General features: G+C 43.7%; 1 non-coding gene across 1 annotated transcript; it reads right to left on the minus strand.

Annotated features, from left to right (window-relative positions):
• Positions 1-17,915: 17,915 nt before the first annotated feature.
• On the minus strand, positions 17,916-18,106 carry LOC121558716. The gene has a single exon (XR_006659343.1). It is a non-coding gene; the product is annotated as a U2 spliceosomal RNA (small nuclear RNA).
• Between the last annotated feature and the right edge of the window lie 473 nt (positions 18,107-18,579).

The following is an 18,579-nucleotide window of genomic DNA, read 5'->3' on the forward strand; positions in this document are numbered from 1 at the left end:
TCTAAAACTTAATTGGAGTCCAACTGTGGTAAATTCAATTGATTGGAGATGATTTGGAAAGTCACACAACTGTCTATATAGGTGACCAAGAACAATGATGGTCACTCTGACAGAGCTCCAGAGTTCCTCTATGGAAATGGGAGAACCTTCCAGAAGGACAACCATCTCTTCAGCACTCCACCAATCAGGCCTTTATGGTAGAGTGGCCAGACAGAAGCCACTCCTCAGCAAAAGGCACATGACAGCCCGCATGGAGTTTGCCAAAAGGCACCTAAAAGACTCGGACCATGAGAAACAAGATTCTCTGGTGTGATGAAGCCGAGATTGAACTCTTTGGCCTGAATGCCAAGCGTCACGTCTGGATGAATCCTGGCACCATCCCAACGGTGAAGCATGGTGGTGGAAGCATCATGCTGCGGGGATGTTGTTCAGCGGCAGGGACTGGGAGCCTAATCAGGATCGAGGGAAAGATGATTGGAGCAAAGTACAGAGAGATCCTTGATGAAATATTGCTCCAGTGTGCTCAGGATCTCAAGACCGGGGCGAAGGTTCACCTTCCAAGAAAAAGCAGGAGTGGCTTCGGGACAAGTCTCTGAATGTCCTTGAGTGGCCCAGCCAGAGCCGGGACTTAAACCCAATCGAACATCTCTGGAGACCTGAAAAGAGCTGTGCAGCGACGCTCCCCATCCAACCTGACAGAGCTTGAGAGGATCTGCAGAGAGGAATGGGAGAAACTCCCCAAATACAGGTGTGCCAAGCTTGTAGCGTCATACACATTAAGACTTTGCCTGTAATCACTGCCAAAGGTAATTAAACAAAGTACTGAGTAAAGGGTCTGAATACTTATGTAAATGTGACTGTTCAGTTGTTGTTTTTGCAACAATTGATAAAAACCTGTTTTTGCTTTGTCATTATGGGGTATTGTTTGTAGGTTGATGAGGGAAAAAAACAATTTACTCCATTTTACAATAAGGCTGTAACGTAACAAAATGTCGAAAAAGTCAAGGGGTCTGAATACTTTCCGAATGCACTGTATATAGACAGGTGTGTGCCTTTCCAAATCATGTCCAACAAACGCAATTAGATAGAACCTTCTTTTACCCTGAGAAACAGATTTCCCAATCTTCTTCTCCTCTTCTTCATCTTTAATGTTGACATTCAGCTCCAGTGTTTGACTGCAGTCTTCCAGCTTCACTGATGCCATCTCTGGATCCTGCTTAGCAAACTGGGCTCCACTGTCACAATCAGGACCCAGTGACTGTAGGTTTGGACTCAGTGTGGAAGGAGAGAGGCAGGCTGGGTTTGTCCTCACTGTTGATATTACCGGACTTATACCTGAATCGGCCAGTAGTAATAAAGAGAAACAGATACAAAAAGTTAGTCTTGAAAGTTCTGGCACTTTCTTTATTCTCTACAAATATTTTCACTTTTTTCTTGTTCAATTATCTAATTCAGTGCTTGACTTGGACTGAAATAGGTGCTAATACTCATTTTGGGTGTTAATTTAAGTGTCTAATTTCCTTAATAACCTTGTCTTCACTGTATTACTTCAATCAAAAACCAATTGTATTTCCTGTTCACACCATAGCAACATTTATTGATAAAGACAGATACAACAGAATGTGTCTGAAAATTAGTACACATGTAGAAAACTGATAATCATTACATTCAGCTTCAAAACAGTAGTGCGACCGTGAAATTGTCTCTGATGCACCCGCACTGTCCTCACTGAAGTCCGTTGACACTGACCGAGAGGGCGCCGCCATTTTACCAACTCGTGAATTTTACACAAAAACAATAATATGCTAAACGAACTCAGAAATCTCAAAGAAATTCATTATTTCTTAAAATAACATGAGAAAATTCTGTACATCCACTCAGACAAACCCAAAATCTCTAGCTATGTGACTTGTAAAATAGTTTTTACCACGTTCTTTCACTCAATCGGTTTGACACAAAAATAACCCATCAAACCTTTACCAAACGTGATAATACCTTAACGGATGTGTTAACTAGCATGGTATGACATGTTCTTTCGACATTAGAAAATTTAAACGTGCTATTACATACCTGTAGTAATAAATAGAAACGGACACAAAGGTTATCTTCTTGACTGCACAGTTCTGGCGCCTTTTTTATTCTGAAGAACGTGGGATGGGCGCGCCTGCCGGAACTTCCTATTCCTCCACTACCACAGTGCAACGGTCCGTGCTTTCTGGGATCCTTGGGACGGCCCTACTCTCCGCGACAAATATGATTTGACATTTGTTAGTTTAGATTTGTTAGTTTATTATCACATATTTGTATTTGTAAAAGTAATATAAACACATAACATTTTATATGATCAGATATTTTATTTACACATTGAATTATTGAACAATTACACATTACACATTATTGAACAATTACATTTGATTTATTTTCTTATTAACTAGTAGTGTATTGGTAGTTAGTAAACATGTACCGATCAACAATTATAGGTACAAGCTAATAACAAGATATATATGTTATCTTATTGAACAAGCAACTTAACTCAAATAATGATGTGTGCGCTAGGCATCTCTCTCCAGCTCTCTCCAGGTTGTTGTGCTGCTTGGCTGGCCTGCTGCTGCCTGTGCACGAGCTGAGCGCCTGCTGCTGACGTCACTCACAATGCACTTTTGCAGCCAGCCATGTGTGTTGTGACTGAGTGTGTGACAGATAAAATCGTTTTAGTGTCATTTTGAGGGAAAATGTGTGCATTTGAGTGTTTGAGTCAATTTTCAAAAGTTGCTAAAAGTTCCAAATAAGTTTTTAAAAGTAGCTACATTTGTTGCTAGGTGCTGTTTGAAAAAAAAGTTGCCAGGGTAGTCTGAAAAGTTGCTAAATCTAGCAACAAAATAGCTAAGTTGGCATCACTGGGCCCTACCCCATTACATGAGAACGGGGGTATCTGCCGCTGCCTCCTCCTCCTCCGGGACACTTCTACTTTGCATAGAGTTGATCAATCTGTTGATTGTGGCCTGTGGAATGTTGTCTCATTCCTCTTCAGTAGTTGTGCGAAGTTGCTGTATATTGGTGGGAACTGGAACAAGCTGTGGTACACGTCGATCCAGCCCTCCCAAACATGTTCAATGGGTGACATGTCTGGTGAGTATGCAGGACATGGAAGAACTGGGACATTTTCAGCTTCCTGGAATTGTGTACAGATCCTTGCGACATTGGGCCCTGCATTATCATGCTGAAACATGACGTGATGTCGGCAGGACAATGGGCCTCAGCATCTAGTGATGGTATCTCTGTGAATTCAATTTGCCATTGACAAAATGCAATTTTGTTCCTTCTCCGTAGCTTATGCCTGCCCATACCATAACCCTGACACTAACATGGGGTACTCTGTTCATGACATTGACATCAGCAAACCGCTCGCCCACACACCACCATACACTTGGTCTGCAGTTGTGAGGGTGGTTGGGCATACTGCCAAATTCTCTAAAACAAAGTTGGAGGCGGCTTATGGTATATAAATTACCATTAAATGATCTGGCAACAGCTCTGGTGGACATTCCTGCAGTCAGCATGCCAGTTGCATGCTCCCTCAAAACTTGAGACATCTGTGGCATTGTCAGTGGTAGAAAAAGCACCCAATTGTCATACTTGAGTAAAAGTAAAGATACCTTAATAGAAAATGACAAGTAATACTGAAAGTCACCCAGTAAAATACTACTTGAGTAAAAGTCTATAAGTATTTGGTTTTAAATATACTTCACTATCAAAAGTAAATGTAATTGCTAAAATATACTTCACTATCAAAAGTAAAAGTAAACGTATGAATCATTTCAAATTCCTTATATTAAGTAAACCAGATGACACCATTTTTTATTTTTTTATTTATTTATTTATGGATAGCCAGGGGCACACTCCAACACTCAGACATCATTTACAAACTAAACATGTGTTTAGTGAGTCCACCAGATCAGAGGCAGTAGGGATGACCAGGGATGTTCTCTTGATAATTGTGTGAATTTGACCATTTTTTCTGTCCTAAGCATTCAAAATGTAATGAGTACTTTTGGGTGTCAGGGAAAATGTATGGAGTAAAAAGTACATATTTTTATTTCGGAATGTAGTGAAGTAAAAGTTGTCAAAAATATAAATAGTAAAGTACAGATACCCCAAAAAAAGACTTAAGTAGTACTTTAAAGTATTTTTACTTAAGTACTTTACACCACTGGGCATTGTGTTGTGTGACAAAACTTCACATTTTAGATTATTTATTTTTTAACAGGGTATCTTACATGAGGGAAAAAAGTATTTGATCCCCTGCTGATTTTGTACGTTTGCCCACTGACAAAGAAATGATCAGTCTATAATTTTAATGGTAGGTTTATTTGAACAGTGAGGGACAGAATAACAACAAAAATCTTATATATCCCAGCTTTACATTGGGTGGAAGATAGGCTTACCCTGGCGTAACGTTTTGATAACAGTGTAAATCTCTCTAGGACAAGGTGACTTTGATCAATATATTCACCTGCATTTACCCCCAAAAAATGAAACACTAATTAACTGCTAATGTGGCTATCCTAAAAAACTACAAATGCCATGATGATCTGGACAAGACTGCCGAATCGAGGCAAAGGTAAGGATCTCTGGGTTGACCATCTAATGTTAGCTAAATGTAGTAATGAATGAATAGGCTACATTTATTTAAATGGTAAATTCTGAAGGGGGGCACTTACCCAGCGACTTTAAAAAACGCCCCTTTTCTAAAAACAACATTTCATTAAATCTCAAAAAGTGTAAACTGTAGCAATTTATTTCACTTTATAGTTTATTAGCCTAAGCATGACCTTCATCCACATAATTTCCCCCCCCCCCCCTTGCTTTTTTGTGTAAGCAATTAAACATTGTTCTTAGGGGGGGCGAGTTACCCCATAGTACCCTACCGCCAGTCTCCTCTAGGTACATAGGTTGGCTACTTCCCAACCAGAACCCTGGCCTGATGCGAACTTGAGTAGATTACGTTGAAAACAACGGTCGGCCATCTTGGAGACAGTCTCTACCTCTTATACCTCAGCGGTCAGGCGGGCACCATTCTTCAGATAAAGAAAAAAGAGCTAAAACTGTGCTGTAAAGACAATAGCTGTTGTGTCCGTTTCAAATGTATTACTACAGCTATGTAATAGCACGTTTCAACTTTCTAATTTATAAAGAACATTTCATAACATGCTAGGTTACAAATATGTCAAGGTATTATCAAGTTTGGTAAAGGTTTTAGCTACGTGTTATTTTAGTGTCAAACCAAGTGAGTGAAGAACGTGATAAAAACTATTTTACAAGTCACATAGCTAACCAGAGACTTTGGGTTTGTCTGCGTGATTGAATGTACATAATTTCGTCAAGATAATTTAATAAATAATCAATTTATTTGAGATTTCTGAGTTCGTTTACATCAACATACTTCACTGCAGACAGTGCGGATGCATTAGAGAGAGAAGTTGACGGTTGCACTACTATTTTGAAGCTGCCTGAATGTAATGTCCAGCAGTTTTCTACATGTGTTGTAATCTAGGGTTGGAACCGGTTCAACCGAAATAGAACGTCAAAATGAACCGGAAACTAAAGTGTTCTATACTTTTCAGTAATAGCAGTTATTTTAAAAGCATGGAATCCAGGTAATAACCTTATTTTACTTTCCTGGCATTTTGTTCTCTAGTCCCACAAAAATCGCAACAATCCAGGTAACAAGGAACGTAACTGAGACATTTGTAACATTCCCTTTAAGTCTTCCAGAGGTACTGAATGTCATAGCCCGTTTGGGACATTACAGGCACATTCATAACGTTTCTAATAAGTATTATAGAGGTTATAAATATCTGGTCGCTATACGGACATCATGGGACCTTTAAAAACGTTCCTTGGTAGTCCATGAAAGGTTCTGAATATCATGTTATTTTGGAGATATCCTAGGAACATTTCATAACGTTACATTTAGAGCTATGGTTTTTGTCTTCATATAACGTTACAATCAGAATGATATAAATACATTTTGTAATCTCGTCTGTAAGTCAAGTGGTGGTACACTTGTAACGTTGTCTTTCTACGTGTGTAGGAACATTTGTTAGGTTCTAAATAAGTACTTTAGATCCCAAGATATTGGGGCCAGCATACTTGTGCTTTGAGTAAAGGAAGTGGATCCAGCTCTTCCCCTCCGCAATATATTTTTCCATAATTCTACCGATTTAATAAATGTATGGAAATTAATAATGTAATTTTGACCTCAGTATAGGCCTATGGAAGAGGGAACGATACCTACAAATAATATTTTTGTATTATATTAATTTATGAATGTAGCCTATAACAATAATAGTAATTTTTACAAATCATTATAAAGCAGCTAGCAGTAGTGGTGGCATGACGACGGTTCATCCTGAATATTCCTTTTGACTCCATTATCCGTCATTGCAAATATAGAAGTGAGTGTGGCAACTAACAATACTGAGGCTGGAGCCAGAAAGAAACACTTACCGTACTAATTGGTAAAAGTGAAACAACACAGCTTTGCTCGTAAACAACGGCGATTGGATGACCTTGACCGTTGGAAGGCCACAGAATTTAGACAGTTTCTACTCTATACTGGGAAAGTAGTGCTGAGAAGAATCTGGTCTAAAGAACAGTACACACACTTCATGGCCTTCAGTGGGGCCATGTGCATTTTGGTTTCTCCTCAACTTTCTTCAATCCACAGTGCCTATGCTCATGCTTTACTGAACTTCTTTGTGGAGCAGGGAAGGGTTTTGTATGGAGACACATTTCTCGTGTATAATGTTCCCTCCCTCCTACACCTCACTGCTGATGCTGAAGAACTTGGCTGCCTTGACAACTGTAGTGCTTTCAAGTTTGAGAACTACTTGCAACAACTAAAGAAGATGGTCCGTTCAGGAGGCGGCCACTTGTGCAAGAACGCACAGTTAGAGCTTCTCCCCGCCAACAGGTCATCAACATGAGACGGCCAAACAATGCCTACATACTTAATGATAGGTCATGCTGTGAGGTAGTGAGCCAAGAAGATGCCTCTGATACTTACCTCTGCAGGGTGTTTCAGCATCTGGAATCTTACACGCTGAGTCCTTGTGACTCAAGACTGTATTGGACTTTCCGCACCACTACGAGGAGCACACAAATGCATCTCATTGCAAAGAGCAGTCTTGTTAAGCAAGCTATTATACTTGAGGAGGACCAAGTTGAAGTTGTACCAGAGCAGTGGGTGGAGAAGAGAGATGGGGTGAGTTGATCAGTTAAATGGTTTACCCTTTTTAGGCAAAGAGATGGATAAATAGTTCACTTTAAACAGTGTCTCATATCTTGCAGGTCCTTTGTTGCTACTTGCCAAGAAATGCCATTAAGAGAGGAGACCGGCCTGACAAAATATTATGGGAGTAGTACAGAATTTCCATCTTTTCATCAACTGGTAAAATAATATTTTACTGTGTCCATCCACTCCCGTTTATATTGCCATGTATGCTTGGTTATGTGGCTCTGGAGCAGGTTGCATCAGTTGAACATACTCCTACACGTAAGGCTAGTTACAACGTAGAATATGTTCTAAGCCAGGCGTAAACCTGTGTCACCACCTGGTTGTAAGTAATAGCTTTTGCTACGCCAGGGTGTAAAAACTAAGTGTAATGTGGGGTAGACGTATAGTATATATCTATAACTAGTTTCCAAGGTAAGTGTTTCATGACTCCTGAGTGGCGCAGTGGTCTAAGGCACTGCTTTGCAGTGCTAACTGTGCCACTAGAGATCCTGGTTCGAATCCAGGCTCTGTTGCAGCCGGCCGTGACCTGGAGACTCATGAGCGGCGCACAATTGGCCCAGCGTCGTCCAGGGTAGGGGAGGGAATGGCTGGCAGGGATGTAGCTCAGTTGGTAGAGCATGGCGTTTGCAACGCCAGCGTTGTGGGTTTGATTCCCACGGGGGCCAGTATAAAAAAAATAATATATATAAATGTATTCACTAACTGTAAGTCGCTCTGGATAAGAGCGTCTGCTAAATGACTAAAATGTAATGACTAGTCATGTCGCATCTTGTTCAATTTTCTAAATCATTACGTCGGGCGTAGGTAGGTCCAACTTATCTCTTACACCTTATCGTCTAACTGGTGCAACCCACTCCTGGTCAGTAGAGTCAGCAACTTCCCCCTCTTAAGTACTATATGTATTGGCTGAAAGTATTACTATGTGAATTACAAATACTCAATAGCCGGTTTGCCAGTGTTAATAGGAAACTATTTATGACAATGTTTATTGCACGTACAGACAATTACTCTGTGGCAGAGCAACGAGCCAAACGGGGGGTTGACACCTCCAATGTTGAATCTGACGAGGAACCAGCGAAGAGGGCGGTGACTAAACCAATCAGATTCCATGTAGAGCCACCTGGTGAGGATTTCTCAACTGCTCTTATTCCATTGTGTGTATTACATGCATCAGGAAGTAGATGAAATAAATGAGTATTTTTTTTGTATTGTCCTTCGTAAGATGATGATGGAAGTGAAGCACTCCAGAAAAAGACAAATGAACCCAGACAAGCCCAGCGTACAGTGCCACAGCTTCCACCAGCCCCTAGTGGTAAGATCCTGCATTAGGCTACTAGGTCATTGAATGTATAATCAGCAAGTTGATGGTAATCAATCGTACTAGTCTTAAATTGAGAAGGCATGAAATCATGACCTAATGACAGTTGATATGACAAGAAATTACGACACCCATCTGATCTTGACACACTTGATTATTTAGTGACCAAAAGAGTAACAGTTCTTTATTTTTTATTTTTTTAGTAACTTCAAGAGCCAGTGTCTTTGAAAAGACCCTACAACAAGGTACATAATGTTTCAAGTCTGATAAACAAGCCTACTTTCTCAAAGTTCTGTTCCTACAAACTGTATGGGATGAACAGGAAAATCTGTTAAGTGTGTACTATAAATGTGGTAACGGTTTGACATCTGTGATACTCTCTGAAGTTGCAGATGCAGACGACTTGAGGCCATGTGCCACCTCAAGCCAGAGCGACAGTAAGTGTCTGGTTGTAGTTTTAGGGTAAACAATTAGTTTTAAGGTAAACAATTGAATTGTATGAAGTATTATAGCTTTACAAACCTTTTAAAGCCACTCAATAGAATACAATTACCATCATATTTTTGCATATGAGGTTATTTAAAGTCATATTACTACTTTGTGCATACTGTTAGAACTTTCCAAATACTTGTGGTGCTGTGTATGGGTGAAACTTGTATGTACAACAGTAGTGAAATCACCCTATTCTTCTGGGGTAAAACACAAGTGTGATGCCATGTTTGTAAATATCTGTATGGATTTGCCATCAAACTAAAAGCATAATATGAAATAAAATAAATTATGCTTAGCATTTATTTTTGTTGGGATTCATTCACCTTCCCACTGAGCTCCTGACTGACATCCCTTCACGTTTGGTTCTGTGCCAGTTTCAAAAGCAAAGTATGTCTTCATGTTTTTCCTTCTGTTTTCTCAGTTAGTCCAAGTGGCAGCCAGGAAGAAGCTGGCCAAGACAGAGCATCAGAATCAGGTTTCTTTAGCCATCAAGATATTGATCTCGAAATCGTAAATGTAGAAAGTTTAAATAACAGCATGATTTGTTCTTATATTTTAGACCAAGAGCTGCCATCCCTGCTTGATGATCCTGTGGCTTCTGAGATGCCTGCTGGATACATTAAAGGTATATTATGCTAGCCTATATGTTACAACATGTTGCTTCTCTTGTATTGTCAACATCAATTCCAAATTGTTTGGCTGTCAGCAGATACGTGGTTATCAATACTACTAATATATATGAAGGGTGGATATTTTGATGGAGGTATTTCACATGGCCTTGATCCATGTCCTGCCTGGTACTCATGGCTTGTATTGTCACACTACTTGCAGCAAAACTTCTTTTATTATTTTGCAGATCTTCAAGCAGTGGAGATGAGGATAATGGTGGAACTGGAGATGATCCGTACAGAGTTCAGGACTGCTCTGAACCAAGTTATGGAGGCCATAGAGGATAATGGTGGAACTGGAGATGATCCGTACAGAGTTCAGGACTGCTCTGAACCAAGTTATGGAGGCCATAGAGGATAATGGTGGAACTGGAGATGATCCGTACAGAGTTCAGGACTGCTCTGAACCAAGTTATGGAGGCCATAGAGGATAATGGTGGAACTGGAGATGATCCGTACAGAGTTCAGGACTGCTCTGAACCAAGTTATGGAGGCCATAGAGGATAATGGTGGAACTGGAGATGATCCGTACAGAGTTCAGGACTGCTCTGAACCAAGTTATGGAGGCCATAGAGGATAATGGTGGAACTGGAGATGATCCGTACAGAGTTCAGGACTGCTCTGAACCAAGTTATGGAGGCCGTAGAGGATAATGGTGGAACTGGAGATGATCCGTACAGAGTTCAGGACTGCTCTGAACCAAGTTATGGAGGCCGTAGAGGATAATGGTGGAACTGGAGATGATCCGTACAGAGTTCAGGACTGCTCTGAACCAAGTTATGGAGGCCATAGAGGATAATGGTGGATCTGGAGATGATCCGTACAGAGTTCAGGACTGCTCTGAACCAAGTTATGGAGGCCATAGAGGATAATGGTGGAACTGGAGATGATCCGTACAGAGTTCAGGACTGCTCTGAACCAAGTTATGGAGGCCATAGAGGATAATGGTGGAACTGGAGATGATCCGTACAGAGTTCAGGACTGCTCTGAACCAAGTTATGGAGGCCATAGAGGATAATGGTGGAACTTGGAGATGATCCGTACAGAGTTCAGGACTGCTCTGAACCAAGTTATGGAGGCCATAGAGGATAATGGTGGAACTGGAGATGATCCGTACAGAGTTCAGGACTGCTCTGAACCAAGTTATGGAGGCCATAGAGGATAATGGTGGAACTGGAGATGATCCGTACAGAGTTCAGGACTGCTCTGAACCAAGTTATGGAGGCCATAGAGGATAATGGTGGAACTGGAGATGATCCGTACAGAGTTCAGGACTGCTCTGAACCAAGTTATGGAGGCCATAGAGGATAATGGTGGAACTGGAGATGATCCGTACAGAGTTCAGGACTGCTCTGAACCAAGTTATGGAGGCCATAGAGGATAATGGTGGAACTGGAGATGATCCGTACAGAGTTCAGGACTGCTCTGAACCAAGTTATGGAGGCCGTAGAGGATAATGGTGGAACTGGAGATGATCCGTACAGAGTTCAGGACTGCTCTGAACCAAGTTATGGAGGCCATAGAGGATAATGGTGGAACTGGAGATGATCCGTACAGAGTTCAGGACTGCTCTGAACCAAGTTATGGAGGCCATAGAGGATAATGGTGGAACTGGAGATGATCCGTACAGAGTTCAGGACTGCTCTGAACCAAGTTATGGAGGCCATAGAGGATAATGGTGGAACTTGAGATGATCCGTACAGAGTTCAGGACTGCTCTGAACCAAGTTATGGAGGCCATAGAGGATAATGGTGGAACTGGAGATGATCCGTACAGAGTTCAGGACTGCTCTGAACCAAGTTATGGAGGCCATAGAGGATAATGGTGGAACTGGAGATGATCCGTACAGAGTTCAGGACTGCTCTGAACCAAGTTATGGAGGCCATAGAGGATAATGGTGGAACTTGAGATGATCCGTACAGAGTTCAGGACTGCTCTGAACCAAGTTATGGAGGCCATAGAGGATAATGGTGGAACTGGAGATGATCCGTACAGAGTTCAGGACTGCTCTGAACCAAGTTATGGAGGCCATAGAGGATAATGGTGGAACTGGAGATGATCCGTACAGAGTTCAGGACTGCTCTGAACCAAGTTATGGAGGCCATAGAGGCCCGGCAGCCAAATGAGTCAGAGTCCTTGGGGCAACTTGAAATGCTGCAAAACCCTGCAGAAACAAATGAGGAACTAAAGGATATCTGTGAAACACTTAAAGACTCTCACTATCGAAGGAAAATGGTAGGGGTGGCCATTTAAAATGTATCTGTTTGTTTAAAATGGGAAATCTATATCAAGTATTTTGAAAGCAATTGACAAAAATAAGTTAGCTGTTTATCAAGAGCCCCTTGAATGCGTCCAGATTTGAGAGAAAATTGCAACCTGCAATATTATTGAATCAAAATATCTTAATGTCAACGAAATGCAGTTGTCATATATGCCATATGCCTATTTAGTGTTTGGATTGATTTCCCAATTAACACTTAACTTATCTTAAGAAGAAACTATCAGCCCTCTGCCTGTTTACACAAGTTTTAGCCCATGATGTCACGCCCTGGCTCTGGGGACTCTTAAATGTTGAGCCAGGGTGTGGATTTTTCTATGTTTAGTTTTCTATGTTTTTTGTTCTAGATCGTTTAGATCTATGTTGGCCAGGTGGTTCCCAATCAGAGGCAGCTGTAGCTCGTTGTCTCTGATTGGGGACCATACTTAGGCAGCCTGTTGGCACCAGTTAGTTTGTGGGATCTTGATCCGTAAAGGTTTGGTGTATGTAACCTCAGGACTTCACGTATCGTTTCGTTTTGTTGTTTTGTTCATGTGTTGTGTATCAATAAAGATGTACGCTTATCACGCTGCGCCTTGGTTCCACGAGTCATCAGTCAACGTTCGTGACAGAAGATCCCACCTAAAGAGGACCAAGCAGCGTGTCCAGGAACAGACAGCCTGGACTTGGGAGGAGATCCTGGACGGGAAGGGATCCTGGACTTGGGAAGAGATTCAGGCCGGAATGGATCGCCGTCCTTGGGAGGAGACTGTGGAGGCACGCTACAGAGAGGAGCAGTGGCAACACAGAGGGTACCGGCCGAGGAGGAAGCCCGATAGACAGCCCCAAGAAAAATGTTTGTGGGGCGAAAAGGGTGGTTGGCGGAGCCTAGAGTTAGAGCAGAGCCAACTCCCCATACTCAGGCTAGGAAGCGTGAGACTGGGCAGGCTCCGTGTTATGCGGAGCCACGTACTGTGCCGCGAGTGTTCCGGCACAGTCCTGTACGTCCGGTGCTAGCACCACGCACGTGTCGTGCTAAGATGGGCATGCAGCCAGGACGGGGTGTGCCGGCTCAATGCTCGTGGCCTCCAGTACGCCTCCTCGGTCCCGTATATCCTGCGCCAGTGCCACGTGCTGTAGCGCCAGTACGAGTGCACAGCCCTGTACGTCCTGTGCTGATGCCTCACACATATTGTGTGGAAATAGGCATTCAGCCAGGGCGGGTTGTGTAAGCTCTCCGCTCCAGACCTCCAGTCCGCCTCCACAGTCCGGCTCCCCGCACCAAGCCAGTGGTGCGTGTTCCCAGTCCAGCCCGGCCTGTTCCTTCTCCCCGCACCAAGCCAGTGGTGCGTGTTCACAGTCCGGCCCGGCCCCTTCCGGCTCCCCGCACCAAGCCAGTGGTGCGTGTTCCCAGTCCAGCCCGGCCTGTTCCTTCTCCCCGCACCAAGCCAGTGGTGCGTGTTCACAGTCCGGCCCGGCCCCTTCCGGCTCCCCGCACCAAGCCAGTGGTGCGTCGTCCAGCCCAGTCCGGCCTGTTCCTGCTCCCCGCACCAAGCCAGTGGTGCGTGTGATCCCAGTCCGGCCCGTTCCTGCTCCCCGCACCAAGCCAGTGGTGCGTCGTCCAGCCCGGTCCGGCCCGTTCCTGCTCCCCGCACCAAGCCAGTGGTGCGCGTCGCCAGCCCGGTCCGGCCCGTTCCTGCTCCCCGCACCAAGCCTGTGGTGCGCATCGTCAGCCCGGTCCGGCCTGTTCCTGTCCCTCGCACCAAGTCAGTGGTGCGCGTCGCCAGCCCGGTCCGGCCTGTTCCTGCTCCCCGCACCAAGGCAGTGGTGCGCGTAGCCAGCCCAGTCCGGCCTGTCCCTGCTCCCCGCACCAAGCCAGTGGTGCGCGCCGCCAGCCCAGTCCGGCCCACCAGCCTGTGGTGCCGTCGTGCCAGCCCGGTCCGGCCCGTTCCTGCTCCCCGCACCAAGCCAGTGGTGCACGTCGTCAGCCCGGTCCGGCCCGTTCCTGCTCCCCGCACCAAGCCAGTGGTGCGCGTCGGCCCGACCGCCCGTTCCTGCTCCCCGCAAGCCAGTGGTGCGCGGCCCAGCCCGGTCCGCCCGTTCCTGCTTCCCGCACCAAGCCTGTGGTGCGCATCGTCAGCCCGGTCCGGCCCGTTCCTGCTCCCCGCACCAAGCCAGTGGTGCGTGCCGTCAGCCCGGTCCGGCCCGTTCCTGCTCCCGCGCCAAGCCAGTGGTGCGTGTGTCCAGTCCGGCACGGCGCGCGTGCCTGTTCCACCGGTGCCTGGTCCGCACCGGTCGCGCTCCACTCCGGAGTCAGAGCAATCCGCTCCACCGGGGTCCGGTCCAACTCCAGTCAGCGGATCCACTCCGGAGCCAGAGCAATCCGCTCCACCGGTGTCCAGTCCAGCTCCGGCCAGCGGCTCCAGTCCGGAGCCAGTAAGGTTTCGTCCACCGTCGTCGGGTCCAGCTCCAGTCAGCGGGACCAGACCAGGGGCGCAACGGGGAGGTGGAGAAAAGGTGGTGGTCACGCCCGGAGCCGGATCCGCCTCCGAGGCGGAATGCCCACCCGGCCCCTACCCTCTTGTGTTTGTGTGGCGGAGGAGAACTGAGTGAAAGTGTTGTCGTCAGATGAGACCAAAATCGAGCTCTTTGGCATCAACTCAACTCACCGTGTTTGGAGGAGGAGGAATGCTGCCTATGACCCCAAGAACACCATCCCCACCGTCAAACATGGAGGTGGAAACATTATGCTTTGGAGGTGTTTTTCTGCTAAGGGGACAGGACAACTTCACCGCATCAAAGGGACGATGGACGGGGCCATGTACCGTAAAATCTTGGGTGAGAACCTCCTTCCCTCAGCCAGGGCATTGAAAATGGGTCGTGGATGGGTATTCCAGCATGACAATGACCCAAAACACACGGCCAAGGCAACAAAGGAGTGGCTCAAGAAGAAGCACATTAAGGTCCTGGATTGGCCTAGCCAGTCTCCAGACCTTAATCCCATAGAAAATATGTGGAGGGAGCTGAAGGTTCGAGTTGCCAAACGTCAGGCTCGAAACCTTAATGACTTGTAGAAGATCTGCAAAGAGGAGTGGGACAAAATCCCTCCTGAGATGTGTGCAAACCTGGTGGCCAACTACAAGAAACGTCTGACCTCTGTGATTGCCAACAAGGGTTTTGCCACCAAGTACTAAGTCATGTTTTGCAGAGGGGTCAAAAACGTATTTCCCTCATTAAAATGCAAATCAATTTATAACATTTTTGACATGCATTTTTATGGATTTTTGTTGTTGTTATTCTGTCTCTCACTGTTCAAATAAACCTACCATTAAAATTATAGACTTATCATGTCTTTGTCAGTGGGCAAACGTACAAAATCAGCAGGGGATCAAATACTTTTTTCCCTCACTGTATGTCAGCGGACACCACAGCTACGTAGAAGGAACGTTTCACAATAACGTTATCATGACTTATTTAGGAACTAAAATAACTTTGGTCACGTCCTGGAACGTAATTTTGTTAGCTGGGAAAGCTCACTCTAGTAATGTATTCCAGTTTCTGCCTTCCAGCTGGAATGGAAACCTTTGCCAGTGGGTGTGCGTGTGGAAACTACCTGCTCCTCCCCTCTGAAGCATAGGTTACTGTATCCTACTGACAACGTTACAAGCATGATTCAGAAATTAGGGAGATATGTTTAATTTGAGAAGAATGGATTAACTTTTTCAATGCTAGTTAAGGATACTATAGTCACCACGTTTCACATTGGATTTATTAACGACAAAAAGGTACGACCTGTTTTTAATTCTAGTGCTACACTGCACTTTACAAACAAGGTTGTTAGCTAGCTAGCTAACATCTGCTCTGTTCCAACGTTAAACCAACTCTGAAGTTCAAAGACATTCAAATTTCCCACATAAAAGCCGCTCCTCTGTAGGTGTAATTCTGTGGGCCTAATTCAGATAATGCAGCAGCGCTTCAATGCAAGCTTTCTCTATCCTCTAACGAGCTCTCCACACCCGCAAAATGTCGCACCTTACACTGTGATTGGCAGCACAGTGTGCTCTGAATTATTTTCATATACAGATACTCTGTGGTGTGCTAGTGTATTTATTCTCCCACTTGGATGTCACTTCCACAAGCTTTAAATTGAGGGCCAGGTTGTCAGGATGGGTAATGCACTGTACAGATTAATTACAAGTACTCCCAAAGATACACTTCATTTTAAATAGCTAAATCCTGTGTAACAACTAGTAATTACATTGTACTTGACTAACATTACATGTACTATGCTTTGAAATAGTGTCTTATTCTTCATCTGGGATTTGGATTTGTAAAATGTATTATAAAATGTATTTAATATATGTCTGATCAGGCTCAGGTAGCATCAGGTTTGTATTTTCATGCTGATCAAAGCTCTAATCAAATCCAGACATTTATAAGCGTTATAATGCTTTTGAATGACACTTCCGGTTTTGGCGGAAAATACCGGGTTACCCGGGAGAAAAGTGATTTATTCTCGGGATGGAACATTTGTAAAACACCGGGGAAATATTAAACCCTATTGCGCATACCAGTTGATTCACAAGACACCAACTAAGTAACTTACATATACGGTATCTTCATTAGGCCTAATGTCATTTTATGTCCATGATATGAAGTAGTGACTGAGTAAGGCTAATTGTAAAAGTAACCCTCTAAATTGCCATGTTTGTACAGTTTATTATGTGGAGGAAACATTTAGGCAGCCAGGACCATACACCAGGACCGCTCCGTAGGCCGCACTGTAGGCCTAGCTCTTACTGCAGTCCAGTGCCATGGACATCTTTGAAGTTTGGCCTCTAAGTAATTTAGGACGGCAACTTTATGAAGGCCTCCTCACCCTGGTCTTATCGTACAAGGCTCTACAGACATGTAAAATAAAGACAGGCAATTTTTATTGTTCACGTTATTTGCGTTGAATATGTATTGAAGTCAAGTGGTTCAACATTAAAATATAGTTGGATGGACCACACAGGACTTCTTGGAAAATGCGACAGTCGGTGGAACACTTGCGCCACCAAGTGGACAATTGCTTCAGTTCCCTTGTGGCATCAACGCTACCAGAGATATGTGATATAAGATCAAATGTTATGTCAATATTATTATCTCTAAATTGATTCTGATTGAAATTGATTTTATTGACCACAGATAGTCGATGCGAGAGGCTCTGGTGCCATCACCACAATTTTTGTTTTAGATTCCGTCTCTCACAGTTGAAGTGTAACTATGATATAAATTACAGACCTCTACATGCTTTGTAAGTAGGAAAACCTGCAAAATCGGCAGTGTATCAAATACTTGTTCTCCCCACTGTACATGTCAACTGCATATATTTGAGTCTTGTGAAATAGCAGGCCTATCAAATAATGACTTCAGACAAATACATCAGATAACGTTACCGGTATGTGAGGCAGTTCATGTTACCAGTACATGACTTTAGCACATTTAATAGTTTATACTGTATAGTCTTCCAGTGTATATATTTCCAATCATAACAATTGTCTTCTTTTTGTTAAACTACTTTATTACTTAGCTATTTGTGTATATTTTTGATCATGTGTATTGCACTGTTGAGGAGAGCTTGCAAGTAAGCATTTCACTGTACCATTTACACCCTGTATCCTGTGGAGGTGACGAATAAACTTTGATTAGAAGATTAATGCACCATTGATATCAGCTATCATAGTCAAGATAACGGTGACTGACTTGACCAGCACTCTCTAGCCATCATTGACATTGAGATGAACTTGCTCAAATGTGAAAATACAAAATACATCACAATCCAAACTAATTAAAACTAAGCATCTGCGTTAACTCAGCATGATTTATTTTCACAATGAGAGGGGGTGCACCGTTCCTGGAGGTACTGCAATACCAGGTCGATGCGTGGAGTGGACGGAGCAAGCCCCTATTCCATCTCCCTGTTCCAAAAATCAATTTAATATATGGTCCCCAGATAGGGGACGTATCAGATATTAAACTGATAAGAACAGATACTACACTTGATCTTAGCCAAAAGGCCGAGAAGCGATACCACAATGCTTTCGGGAGGAAGGTGCCGTTCTCGGGCACGTCATATTCGATGACGTTTACACAAAACGTAGCTCTGTAAACTGTCCGCCAAATATCAAAGATAATGATTTAAAGAAAATCATGTCATAGATTGGGAGTTGATCAACGTTGGGAATAACCACTTTTGACTGTTACAAAGTAACAAATTGGTAGGATCGGAAGTCACGTGGTCATCTGACCTCCAATCGGAAATGACAGAAAGTGTTTATAAATTAAATCCAGATTAACAGCTAAATCTGAATAATAATATATGAAATACGGGTGGGGGAATCAATTTAGAGATAATAATATATACATAACATTTGATCTTATATCACATATCTCTGGTAGCGTTGATGCCACAAGGGAACTGAAGCAATTGTCCACTTGGTGGCGCAAGTGTTCCACCGACCGTCGCGTTTTCCAAGCAGTCCTGTGTGGTCCATCCAACTAC

Source organism: Coregonus clupeaformis, unplaced genomic scaffold (assembly GCF_020615455.1).
Source record: "Coregonus clupeaformis isolate EN_2021a unplaced genomic scaffold, ASM2061545v1 scaf1140, whole genome shotgun sequence".
Classification (NCBI taxonomy): domain Eukaryota; kingdom Metazoa; phylum Chordata; class Actinopteri; order Salmoniformes; family Salmonidae; genus Coregonus; species Coregonus clupeaformis.